The sequence below is a fragment of the Bubalus kerabau genome, chromosome 1 (genome assembly GCF_029407905.1).
Source record: "Bubalus kerabau isolate K-KA32 ecotype Philippines breed swamp buffalo chromosome 1, PCC_UOA_SB_1v2, whole genome shotgun sequence".
Lineage (NCBI taxonomy): Eukaryota > Metazoa > Chordata > Mammalia > Artiodactyla > Bovidae > Bubalus > Bubalus kerabau.
Window position 1 is genome coordinate 24,764,945 of NC_073624.1, and position 10,402 is coordinate 24,775,346.

Sequence of the window (10,402 nt, forward strand, 5' to 3'; positions counted from 1 at the left end):
AAGCGATTCCTTTCCAAGAGGTTTAAGGTAATTTATCAACATGACAATTCTCTGGAAAGTTAAGAAAACACACTGAAGGAATGATAGAATGTGAAACCATACAGAGAAACAAGCAGAGGTGGTCAGTGGGTGGCACCTTCTTTACATGCTTAGCTCCCTATCTGCTGGTGCCCAGGCCCCATCCCAGGCCTGCTGCCACACTGGCCTCCTGCTATTAGAACCTAGCCACGCTCTATTTAGATGAGGTATATGTGTGCATATTTTGTTCATGTGGGTATACAGCATGCAGGGACATTACATGACTTACCTTTTAGTCCACTCCTGCCAGGCTTTCATATCCTCCACTTGGCCAGAACTATTCTTATCAAGATCACCAATGACCTTCATGACCAAATCCAATGGTCAGTTTTCAGCCCTCATCTTACTTGACTTACCAGCAACATTTGAACCATTTGATCTCTCTCGTCCTTGAAACATCTTGTTTTACTCGGCTTTTGAGTCACCTCTCTCTTGGCTTTCCTCCACTCCCATCAGTGGCTCCTTTATATTCTCTTCTGTTTAGAGACTTCCCATCGTTTTGATTTCTAAAAATTGTAATGCTCAGGCCTATTCTCTATCTAAACTCACTCCCTTCATGATCTTATCTAGTCCCAAGGCTTTAATATCATCTAAATGCTTAAAATTTCCAAATTTGTGTCTCCAACACAAACCTCTCTCACCTGACTTCCAGACTCGTATATACAACTGCTTACTCAATGTCTCCACTTAGATGTCCATGTCTATCTCACACTTAGCACACTCGAAGCAAAATTTGTTCCTCCCTCAGTCAACCCCATTTCAGTATATGGCCAAACCTTCTTCAGTTGCTTAGGCCAAAAAGTCTTGGGGTCATTACAGACTCTTCTTTCCCATACACTCTACATTTTCAATCATTTGGCAAAGTTTGCTGGCTATATCTTTAAAAACATATCTGTCCACTGACAGATGAATAGATAAAGAAGTTGTGATACATACACACAATGGAATATTACTCAGCTATAAAAAGGAACACATTTGAATCAGTTCCAAAGAGGTAGATGAACCTAGAACCTATTATACAGAGTGAAGTAAGTCAGAAAGAGAAACACAAATATCATATATTAATGCATATATATAGAATATAAAAAGATGGTACTGACCATCCTATTTGCAGGGCAGCAAAGGAGACGAAGACATAAAGGACAGACTTTTGGACACAGTGATGGAAGGAGCGGGGGAGTGATTTGAGAGAGTAGCATGGAAACATATACATCACCATATGTTAAATAGACAGCCAGTAGGAATTTGCTGTATGACAAAGGAAACCCAAAGCCAGTGCTCTGTCACAAACTAGAGGGGTGAGATAGGAAGGGAGGCTCAAGGCGGGTGGTGGTGGGGTGAGGATATATGTATACCTATGGCAGATTCATGTTGATATATGGCAGAAACAATATTTTATAATATTGTAAAATAATTATCCTCCAACTAAAAATAAGATAAAAATTTTAAAACCCAAATATCATAACTCCACACTTTTTCCCACATACATTGCTACCACCCTGGTCTGAATCAGCACGACCTCTTTGGATTACTGCAATGGTCTCCCTACTTCTCTCGGGCTTCTTTGAAGAACTTTCCACACAGCAAAGTGATCAAAATTAGCCAAAGTCAAATCAAAACTCCCCACTCAAAGATGGCTTACCTCAATTGGAATAATATTGAAAGTCTTTATCATATCTTATAAAGTATACATGATCCAGGGCTCTAGTTTCTTTCTGATCTCATCTCCTACCTCCCAGCCCCTACATACTCTAACCTGCAAGTCCCTTTATTGTTCTTTAGCATCCCAGGCATATTCCTCGGGGCTCTTGGATTTGCTGTTTCGTCTGCCTGGAACACAAAATAATGTAGTCCATGCCCTCATTTCATTGAGGTCTCTGTTCAAATGTCATTTAATCAGAGAGTCCTTCCTAATATAGCACCTGTCTCCATTACTCTCTGCACCCTCAATGACACCAGTTGAGCACCTTTAATGGCATGATACCCTATGCTTACTTATTTGTGTATTGTCTGCCTTCCACACTTGAGTATTAACTCCATTCCATTAAGCAGGACTTTGGCTGTCTTTGTTTTCTGCTATGTCCCCAGAGGGTCTGGCATCTGGTAAGAGCTCATTAAAAATTTAATGAATGAAGGAATGAACAAATATTCATGTGAACAGTTATTCAGAGAGTGGTCAGGAACAGAAAATGAGCACTTTCCAGTATTTTTTTAGCTGTAAGTTTGTGTAAACTGAAGACTGAGATGGTCATTGAGAGAGGTTTTCTCCTTCATATCTTCTCAATGAATGTAGTTGAAAATGGTGAGTTGGTGGTGAATATGTTTTTTGTTCTAAATTCCATATTCTACTCATGAAAGTTGTCCATTTATGTTTCAATCATGGAAATTAAGGTTGTGAAACCAGAGTTTGCTATTTCCCCTTCTTATGAAACCAGCAATACTGAATTTTCTTACTATATTTTACTTAAAAATGAGAATTTTTTCTCTAATTAAAAATACCTCATGAATTTTTTTTTTCTCTCAAGTCTGACCTAGCTCAGTTTTAAACCGTTTTTGAGTCGTTTCTTTCAAAGATGCTATTTTTCTTTTCAGAAATTCGAATCTCCTTTTCTCCAGAACCTTCTATTGATGAATAGTAGGTAGACTAAGCCAATGAAACTTCAGTGATAAAATTTACAAACTCACTAAGTCATTGCATCATCTACAAGGGTCAGCACAGTGGACTCTGGACTCAGCTTCTGAAGGGCAGGCACACTGGTCCTAGCACCTTGCCTGCACCTTTCTGTGGCTTCGGAACACTCAGTCTTCTTAATCTCGGGGCCTCATCTGCAAGAGAGGATAATGGCATTTGTCTTGCCATGGTGGTCTTATGAGGGTCAAATGTGATGAAATCAAAGAAGCTGCTTTCAAATATGTAAAGTATTAATCAGGGATGTCTTGGGTTCTACTAATAGAAACCAGTAACAAACTAGCTTGGAGCAAAATGGAATTGTTTTACAAACACAGGCTGTCCCACGGAACTGAAATCCATGTAGTTGGACCTCCCGAGTTGCAGGATCCAGAAACTGGGGAGTTTAGGGTGCTCAGTGTTATTTGTCTCTCTAAAACCCGGGTCTCAGGACCTCCCTGGTGAGCCAGTGGCTAAGACTCTGCATTGCTAATGCAAAGGGGCCCGGGGTTCAACCCTTGGTCAGGGAGTGAGATCCCACATGCCACAACTAAAGATCCCTCATGCCGCAATGAAGACCCAGTACAGCCAAATGAATAAATAAATAAATGTGAAAACCTACGGTCTCTCTCCTCCTCCTCTCTTTGAATGTCCCTTTCTTTCTTCTGACACTGCAAGCAATCTTTATCTCCATCTCCATCACATATGGGCCAAAGATAGCTTTCTTAAAACTGCTCTTTCAATTCCGAATCTGTATTACCTTATGCATCTCTAACTTACAGTTTACTAACTGAAGTTTTTGAGACCTGGTTTCGAATTTCCAGGAGAGAGGATTTGGTGTGCCAAGTTCAAATCAGATAGCTACCAACTCTCCCCTCTCTGGTCATCTTCAAGAAGCAAATGGGAGCAATGTCATATAATCCCTTAGCAGAAAAGGCTAAGGGAGCAAACTCTCTGAGAAGGTTGTGTGGGGCAGTGAAGAAAAGAGTGTTGCACAGGTCAACTGTGATGAAAAATATGGAGAACATTCCACATATACTTTTTCCCATACTTCTGAAAACTTTATGTGGGATCTGACCTGGTCGTATGATTACTTTTGGCATATTTGTAAATACAGGTCTCAGAGAGTCCTGCCAACCACACCATACCTTTGCATTACGTGTCAGATTCATGTCTCCAATATTATCTCTGTTACCCATTTTTGTGTGGGGCGGGGATTATAATACCTGTTTTTAAAAACTAACTATTATTGTTTGGTTGAGTTGAATCCCCATGGCTGCGTGATGGTTTTCTCTAGTTGCTGCGAACGGGGGCTACCCTCTAGTTGCCGAGCGTGGGCTCTAGGCGTGCGGGCTTCAGTAGTCACAGCACGTAGGGTCAGTGGTTGTGGCGCATGGTTGTAGTTGCTCCGAGGCCTGTGGGATCTTCCTGGACCAGGGATTGAACCCATGTCCCCAGCATTGGCAGGCAGATGCTTAACCACTGGACCACCAGGGAAGTCCCTTTGTTACCCTCTTAAGGAACATAACCTCTTATTCTTTTTTCCCTCAAGGATATAGTTCATTTCAATATATATACTGACTGTAACAAATCAAATTCTCAATCTTCCCTATTCTTTATCTCCCAGACTTTCCCATTTGTATTAGTTGTTGTTCAATCGCTAAGTCATGTCTGACTCTTTGAGACCCGTGCACCGCAGCACACCAGGTTTCCCTGTCCTTCACTGTCTTCTGGAGTTTGCTCTAACTCGTGTCCATTGAGTCAGTGATACTATCCAACCATTCCATTCTCTGTCACCCCCCTTCTCTTTCTGCCCTCCTGTATTAGTTAAGGTTGACTATAAAATGTTATTAACAAATCGACCCAAACTAACATGGTTCAACAAAGTAGAAATTCGCTTTCTCCTCTTGGGTCAAGTCATTGATGGTGGCTCTATCATCTTTAACGTGTGGCTTCCAAGGTTGCAGTGATATTCACCTTAACAGTCCATGGGAGTGGGGAGAGAGAAGCAGAAGGGGAGGGGTCATGTGATAGGTTTTATACACTAGGCTGGAAGACACCTATCACTTTTTCCTACATTCTGCTGGAAAACACCTATCATCAGACCACATCCAACTACAAAGGAGGGTGGGAAATTTAATGTAGCTGGGCAGCTGTATGCCTGGTTACAATTCTGATACTGAGGAAGAAGGTGAGAATGGCATTTGGTGGACAGCAAGCCATTTCTGCTGCATCCTCCCTTTGTGCTACTTCTCTTATTTAATGGCACCATTCTCTCAATTACCCTTAAAGTCATCCCCCATTTCTCCATCTTTCACCAGCCTTCGTATCTGTTCTGACTACCTAAGCAAACCCACATTCATTCCTTGGTTTCCATTCCTTCCTCTGTGCCACAGCTTAAGGCCCTTCTATCTCTTGCTTAGGCTGCCCAGGTGGCACTAGTGGTAAAGAATCCACCTGCCAGTGCAGGAGATGCAAGAGATGTGGGTTCAGTCCCTGGGTTAGGAAGATCTCCTGGAGGAGGGCATGGCAGCCCACTTCAATATTCTTGCCTGCAGAATCCCAGAACAGAGGAGCCTCGTGGGCTACAGCCCATAGGGTCACAAAGAGTTGTACACGACTGAAGCGACTTGGCACACACACACCTCTTGCTTGGGCAACTGCAATCAGCCTTGAAAGTCACCTCCCTATGTCAGTGCCTCCATGCTTATCACAACCACCCTAGACTCTGCTGTCAGATGCCATTTCTGAACCCAAACATCTGACTGTCCAAGACAGCTTGGGGCCCTTTAATTTTTTTAATTAATAAAAAAACATGTATTTATTTGGCTGCACCAAATCAATTAGTTGTGGCACAAGAGATCTTTCAGTTGTGGTATACAAACTGTTAGTTGTGGCATTTGGGGTCTAGTTCCCTGACCAGGGATCGAACCTGGGCCCCCTGCATTGGGAGCGCATAGTCCCATAATTTTTAATTAATTTTTATTAGAGGTACTTCCTTGGTGGTCCTTGGGCTAAGACTCCATGCTCCCAGTGCAGAGGGCCCAGGTTCAATCTCTGGTCAGAGAACTAGATCCTGAGGGTTGCAACTAAAGATCAAAGATTCCCTAGTATCACAACTGAGACCCTGCGCAGCCAAATAAATAAATAACTTAAAAAATTTTATTGGTGTATAGTTGCTTTACAATGTTGTCTTCAACTGTACAGCAAACTGAAATAGCTACACATGTATATATATATATATATATATATATATATATATATATATCCCCTCTTTTTTGGATTTCCTTCCCATTTAGGTCACCACAGGACACTGAGTAGGGTTCCCGAAGCTATAGGTAGGTTCTCATTAGTTATCTATTTTATACATGGTATCAATAGTGTATATATGTCAATCCCAATCTCCCAATTCATCCCACCCCCCCCCCCCACCCCCTTGTTAGTTTGTTCTCTACATCTGTGTCTCCATTTCTAGACTCCACATCTATGCAGCTTGGGTCCCTTAACTGTTACCTCCACTCCTGGTCAAGGTGGTGATCACTGCATACAAAGTATCTGCAGCTATGCCTTTGTAACTCAGTAGCTCACACCAGACAGCCTCCTGTTCTCTGTTCCAAGCCCTCTTTCTCTGGTCTCATGGCTCATGCTTCTACCCTTTTGCCTCACATCTGTGCTCTGTGCAAAACTCAGTTCCCTTTCGATTAAGGCCATAATGGGATTGTCCACCCAACTTTCATTTGGCTCCGCCCCTAGACTCCGTTTCTCAGGGCACAGGCTTGTTCTTGGTCAGGAGACATGTTTGAACAGTGCTCATGTTATTCTCTTCACCAAAAGCTCCTTTGCTTACTGAATAAAGCAGACTTTTTCACTAGCATGTCACCCCCATGCCTGTCATTGTCTGATCCCAACCCCCAATTACCACCCCTGCCAATACATCTTTATAATTTTTATGGTCTCTCTGGAGTCCTCAGAGCATTTCTCCAAGGGCACTTTCTCATTCTTCAAGATCTGACTCATATCACCTCCTTGACAGCTTCCTCTTTCTCTCTCCTTTGTACTCCATCTTTGAACACAGTTCTTCCATATTCTGCTATCTATGGAGAGGGTGGTCTCCTTATCTAAGATGAAAGTGTTAGTCGCTCAGTCGTGTCTGACTCTCATGGACAGTAGCCCTCCAGGATTCTCTGTCCTTGGGATTCTCCAAGAAAGAATACTGGAGTGGGTAGCCATCCCTTCTCCAAGGGATCTTCCTGACCCAGAAATCAAACCCCAATCCCCTACATTGCAGGCAGATTCTTTACCATCTGAGCCACCAGGGAAGCCCTCTAGGATGAATACTCCCTAAAAGGCAAAAATTGTGACTTCCTCATCCTTTCATTATCCACACTGCTGAGAATACCACCTTGGGGACTACCTTACCCATGGTGAGAGGACATCATTCCAGTGCTTAGAACCTCCTACTGCTTCAGTGGCTCCCCTGTCATTCAATCATGGATTAAAACCCTGTGTAGGCCTACCTCGCTTTGTTTGAGCAGATGTTGCTGCTGTTACTCCCTCCTCTCTCCCCTTTGTTCCTTGAAGACAAAATCACACTTCAGAACTTTTGTGTTTGCTGTTCCCCTGCATCCTCCATTTTAAAAAAATTTTAAGTCTTTTGAATTTGTTACAATATTGCTTCTATGTTTTAGTGTTTTGGTTTTTTTTTTTTTTTGGTCAGGAGGCATGTAGGATCTTAGCTCTCCCACGACCCATGGAACCCCCACCCCCTGCATTGGAAGGAGAAGTCTTAATCACTGGACCACCAGGGAAGTCCTCTGCTGTTCCCTTTATGGGGACACTACATGGCTGCGCTCTCTGGAGTCCTCAGAGCATCTCTCCAAGGGCACTCTCTCCATGAAGCCTTCCTGGACCACACTAGTCACACTGGAACCTCACAACACTCTCTTTCCCCCTCCTCTTGTTATTCTCCATAGTATGTATCACTTCCTTCCGGGGTATGTATATTTCACCCATGTATCACTGTGTATTTTCTGTCTCCTCTCCCCTTACTAGAGTGTAAGCCGTCATCCTAGTGTAAATCTGCTTGTTTACCTCTGTATTCCCAGAGTCTCGGATATCAAGGCACTCAGTAAATATTTGTAGAAAGAAAGAATAAGCAAATTAATAGAAAATGCTCAATAAGTATTTATTAAATTGAATAAAAAGGGTCAGAAACAGACTGTGAAATTTCCAAACTCTAAAAATATGTCGGTTTAGGAGCATAGTGAAATTGAGCGAGCGTCGCCTCACCGTAAACATCCTCGAGGAAGGATTAAAATCGTGTGCTCGAGGTGGGAGGGGCAATGGGGCCAGGAAGCGTGCGCCTTCGCAGAAGTTTTGGGGGCTGCCTGACTTCCCCCCTGCGAGGAACTGCACCTGGGAGGCGAGCTTGCTGAGCCGCCCCGCCGGGACATTCGGCTACCACACAGGTGTTTTCTTTTAAGTAATTTTGGTCTTCGTCTCTCTCCTAAGCTGTTAAAGGACACACACAAATCTTGGGTGGCTTATGAGCCACTTCTGAGCTCTAAGGAGAAAACTACCAAGAGTGAAACCGACAACAAAAACATCACCCAGGACGAGATTCTGGGTCTTGGGGGCAGCCGAGCCCCCTTTTTCAGAGCAGCGCGAGTGTAACTTTCTGTCTTCTCCCTAGGCTCCGCCTTTAGGCTGTTTATTGGAAATTCTTCTCCCGGGCTGTCTTTTAAAGCCGCCGCCTACTGTCCACAGGAGGATGGCGCTCACAGCTCCGGGTTCTCTTCCCTCGGGGACTCCGTCGTATTTTTTTCACGCTTCGTCGCTACTACAGCAGACGCCTGCCCTCTCACTATTTGCCCCGCAGTTCTACGGTGCCTTGACTGTAAACAAAACACTTTAGATCATAGCAAGGTCGGAGTAAGCACAGCCTTTCTGCTGGCAGCCAGACGTCTTAAGGTGGCGTCACCGTGACTCGTTTGGTTTTCAAGATTAACAAAGCGACAAAATGGTGGTCCTACATACTAGTTAAAGAAATATTCAGGGTGCGTAGGGGATGAAAATATCCATTTTTAACTTTTCTGGAAGATATTAATTCCACGAATAAAATCAAACATCTGTGGCAAGGTGTAATACTCTAGGATGTCTCCATTTACATAGATATGGTAGCTATGTACTTATGCATCTGAATTTATGCTCATATAGAATAGAGAATTTTTTAGTCCAACAACTGTGTAAAGATTTCAACAACAATAATCTATAATTTCAGGAGTAGGGTATAAATTATGGTATTGAGACCTACCCTAATTTTTCTGTCCCTTTTCTCCATCTTCTCCAATTCAGTAAATTAAGTGGGGGCATTCGACCTAAAATAAAGAAAGAAAGATGAGACCTTTTACTTAGATGCCAGGTGAAATATTTTCTCTCCATCAGGTAGGAAGTCCGGCCTTTGAAAGCACTGCCTCTCTTGCTGCTCTCTGGGTCTCACCCTGCCCTTTTGGAATCTGCATTTTAGTCATATTAAGTGCAAGGTCATACCAAAGGCCAGTGACAGTCGTATTTAAATATCAGGGACCACAGGCCACATCAAGAAAACAGCTGCAAGCAGCCCAGAGCATGAGAAGGAGCCATTTTGAATCATTTATAGGAGAGGAGGACCTGCAGACTATAGACAGGAGACTCATTCTGGGTGATACCCAGAGAAACTTCTCTTGAGTCTCAGTTTCCTCATTGGTTAAAAGACAAGGTTGAACCACAGGGTTTCCAAGGTTCCTCCTAACTCCTACATTCTGGAGTGTCTGAAGCAAGGCAGGCACACAAAGTGGGCAAATACTATGTGGGTTAAGAAAACAAGTTAAATGTCAAACTCACCTGTAGCATAGATGCCTAAGAAAACTGTAGTGCACAATTGCTGTTGGGCACTGTTAGAACCGGAGATTACTTTCCAGTAAAATGTGTAACTTTGTTCCAGAACAAAAGGAGGATAGGGAGGGCAGTTAAAGACCCTTTGTTTCAGATATAACAGCCTGTGCATCCTGTTTTAACTTCCATCACCTTGCTCAGGAGCACAGTTAGGTAAATTTCAAGTTGCAAAGGGGAGCAGAGAAATGCCGAAATACTGGGTTGACCAAAAAGCTCGTTTGGGCTTTTCCGTAGGATCTCCTGGAAAAATCCGAACGAACTTTCTGACCAACCGAACAATCTCAGACGTGAGGACACGGCTGTGGTTGCTCTGGAAATCACTTCGCAATCCGGACTTTCCGATTCCTTTCACTCCTAGAAGACCCGCCGCCCTTTAAAAGCGTAACTCACTTGCATCTGAATGGTGTTCTGGGTGGGTTCCAAGAAGTTGAGTCTGGTAGGAGAGAAGGGTGGAGGAAGGAAGAAGCTGTTGTGTTTGGCGGCTGGACTCAGGTAGAGGAAACTGCTACAACCCGGCAAAGAATTGAAAAATACAAAGAGGAGACGAGTTCCCACACGCAGCCCGCGTCAGTGATCTGTACTTGGGAGGCAAGAACCTGGCCAGGGGGTTAACCTGGTTTTTTTTTTTAAAACTAAATGTGTCTGAGACAGCTACAAAGTTTATTAGGGACTTGAGACACCAGTTGGCTTTTTGATCTTGCAATCCTTTCTTATTTTTTATTG

At 43.3% G+C, this 10,402-nt stretch overlaps 1 long non-coding RNA gene across 2 annotated transcripts; it reads right to left on the minus strand.

Annotated features, from left to right (window-relative positions):
• Positions 1-7,471: 7,471 nt before the first annotated feature.
• On the minus strand, positions 7,472-10,053 carry LOC129645443 (uncharacterized). 2 transcript variants are annotated; one of them, XR_008711326.1, is made up of 3 exons: positions 9,629-10,053; positions 9,060-9,123; positions 7,472-8,640 (listed from the first exon to the last, which is right to left on the minus strand). It is a non-coding gene; the product is annotated as an uncharacterized LOC129645443 (long non-coding RNA). The 2 variants fall into 2 exon arrangements; XR_008711332.1 differs by lacking the exon at positions 9,629-10,053 and adding an exon at positions 9,296-9,568.
• Between the last annotated feature and the right edge of the window lie 349 nt (positions 10,054-10,402).